This window comes from Cryptomeria japonica, chromosome 2 (genome assembly GCF_030272615.1).
Source record: "Cryptomeria japonica chromosome 2, Sugi_1.0, whole genome shotgun sequence".
NCBI classification, from domain to species: domain Eukaryota; kingdom Viridiplantae; phylum Streptophyta; class Pinopsida; order Cupressales; family Cupressaceae; genus Cryptomeria; species Cryptomeria japonica.
In genome coordinates this window covers 409,524,602-409,527,825 of record NC_081406.1, presented here as the reverse complement: position 1 = coordinate 409,527,825, position 3,224 = coordinate 409,524,602, and positions in this window count along the sequence as shown.

Sequence of the window (3,224 nt, the reverse complement as noted above, 5' to 3'; positions counted from 1 at the left end):
TGGTGGAAAGATAGACTTTTGTGAATACCATAAGATGAAAAACATAAAAATTCTAATTTATCAAGATTGAAAAACCTCATTTAGGACCTTATTGATCGAGGTGACATCATTATTGAAGATAATCCCATTAATTCACCCAATGAGAAATTAGGATATGCCAGGAAATTTTTTCCAAGCACAATCAAAATCATCTACTAGCAATGGCTCATTACAAAACAATCGCACCAACAACATATCTACCTCATGTGATTCTGTAATAGGCAATCCAAAATAAATTGGCTCACAAGTAGCCTCCACATCTCCCACCATTTATTCATCACCCAAAGCTTTACAAGAACAATCCACATAATTTCTATCAAATAATACATTTAGTGATGACATCTTTCGAGTTTACTCCCAAGGGCCATCTAAAATAGAAATCCAAGACAATCCATTTCTTGATACAAATCCCTTTTACAAATTAAAAAATCCCTAATAAAAAGCCACCATACATTCCAATGGCACCATAAGACGTTGTAACGTGTGCGCCCTTGGTCTCCTTGTGCTATGTAGCACAACACTCCGGTTTGTGACATGGCTTAACTGCCTCCGTGGATTCTATAAGTTTATTGGTTGTATTGAGTATTAACAAGTCGATCTTTTGGTTCAACAACAACCATACTTTTAACAAGTGGTATCAGAGCCTGGGTCACAGGTTCAAACCCCCTCGCTTGCATTGGGTGGGGATTGTTGCAAGGTGTGCGCCCTTGGTCTCCTTTTGTTGTGCAGTGCAATGCTCGAGTTTGTGACATGGCTTAATCGTCTCCTATGGATTCTATAAGTCTAGTGGTTATATTGAGCATTAACATGTTGATCTTTTGATGTAACGACAACCATACTTTTAACATAAGATAGATGTGTTATATACTTATCATTACCTTCATCCATCTTTGGAGTGTCACAGGTGATTGGATTCATGTTGAAAGGGATGACCATTTAAAGAAGAATCATCCTTCATTTCAATTGAGATCTTGGGAGTAGACATGACGATGTGACAAATTATGAAACATTTAAATTTTAAAATTCATCAAAATTGGTGCAAAATCCTTTCATGGGAGAGTTTTGGTAGTATTTTGACCAATATGGCAATTTTTTAGGACAATATACTTTACATTTCGAGAGATATTAAACTTTCAATTTTTGATGGTTGATTTATGGAAACAATTAAATTAAAGTTCTATTGCAACTAGAGTGTAATTGTTTAGCAAGACACTTTTTAGTATCTCTTTTGACATTGTGGTCCATTTTCAGGTCAACCCACTGTTTTATAGGAAATTTTAACATAATTAATCAGATTCAATAGGTCTAACCACTAGAAACACAAATCTAACTTATAAATCCGCAATGACAATGAAAGTATATCAAAATCAATAAAGCATAAAAAATAATCAATCAAAGTCCCTTGCTGAATCAATATTTTGCTTCCATTGCTCACCTGCATCTTGTGGTTGGATGGCTCTCAGAGTTGTGCTGGAAAACTTGCACAGTAATGACAAAAAAAAAATGAAGATAGTGGTTGTTGAAAATTGGAGATTGATGTCGAATTTATAGATTCTAGAAGGAACATTTGAATAGTAGATTTGATTGAGAAAATAACTCAAATCTATTGAGAGTTAAACTCATTTGAATTGGTTGCATGACTAAATTGATTGGGGGATGACTGGCTTGATGGAGTTGTGAACTAAATAGATTGATTAGTCAACTGATTTGATTGATTTGTTCGAAAAAGGTGATTTGGAGTTAGAAAAAGTGATTGAAGAGTTAATTGAGTTAACTGACCAGTTGACTGATTTTATTGCTTAGTCAGAAAAAAAGAGATTGACAGTTGAACTGAATTGACTGACTAGTTGATTGGATTGATTAACTAGTTAGGAAACATTATTGGGAGTTAGAATTAGAGTCAGTGGCAGTTAGAATTTAGGCATGTGCTATAGCAGATTAGCATAAAACTGAATTTCATTTGAATTTTATTTTCGAAAACTTGAGATGAAATGAAATTGAAATTGAATGAAATTCGAATTTGGGAAAATTTGAATAATTTGAAATGGAGGGAAAGTTAATTAAATAAATTAGAATTTATTTAATTTAAAAGAAATAATTAGATAATTAAATAATTTAAAGAAATTATTTAGTCACGAGAAATTAGAACTTGAACTTAATTAAACAATAAAGATTATTTAGTTAAGTAGATGATAAAGATTATTTAAATAATAAAATTATTTAATTAATTTAACTGGGAATGGTCAATTGATTTAAATGATTAGGATAATGTTGGCTACTAATTTTGCATTAAATGCTAACAACCTTATGGGAAATTCAGTTATGAGGGACTTTTGCACGAAGTTCATTGAATAACCTCTGGGTTTAAGAAGCCGACTCTTCATACAATGGGGGGAGAAAAGGGAGAAAGAAAATCATAAAAGCTACACTAATTAGGTGATGCACCATAATATTTTTTAAGACATTTGTAGCACAAAAATCCCAAGAATGTGCAGTTTTAAGGCCCATTCAACAATCTACATGGCCAATACAATTTGAAAAGATAATTAAACAAGGCTCATTTAACATAATATGACATACACCATTCATCTGAATGATAAAAAGTCATATAACATAGTTTAATCAGTAGAGTCTCACAACGCGTATCATAGAAGTTACTGAATTAAAACATAGCACGCAAGTTCATCTATTAAGATTAAATAAAACAACCATAAAGGCCACATGCATAGCCTGATATGTTTATCATTCACAAAATATAATTAACATAAAGGCTTTCTTCACAGAACCAAAGTCTAATACTCTTTTCTCAAAGTTTGAACCTCTAAAACAATAGAGGGAAGGCCAATAAATAGCCCAACAACAGGAAAGCACAAGAAAAATTCCAACAACCGCTCCTCGTCAAGAAATCCTTGCGTGGCGTCCATAGAGACGCATGCAATAAAAAAGGCGAAAATGATCTTTCGATGTCATTATGCAAACTTCATCATGGCGATCTCTGCACCTGCCAAAACAAGAAAATTGTGACGCCAACAACATTTTGGTTCATGAATCATCGAAGGGACACACGAGAACTCAGAGGAGACCCAAAGTCGAGTGCAAAATGGGGACTGAGACATGGAACGCGGAGATGCCAAGTGTCACTGCTAGCACACAAATAATGTTGGGGCCGGGAGAACATACGCCAA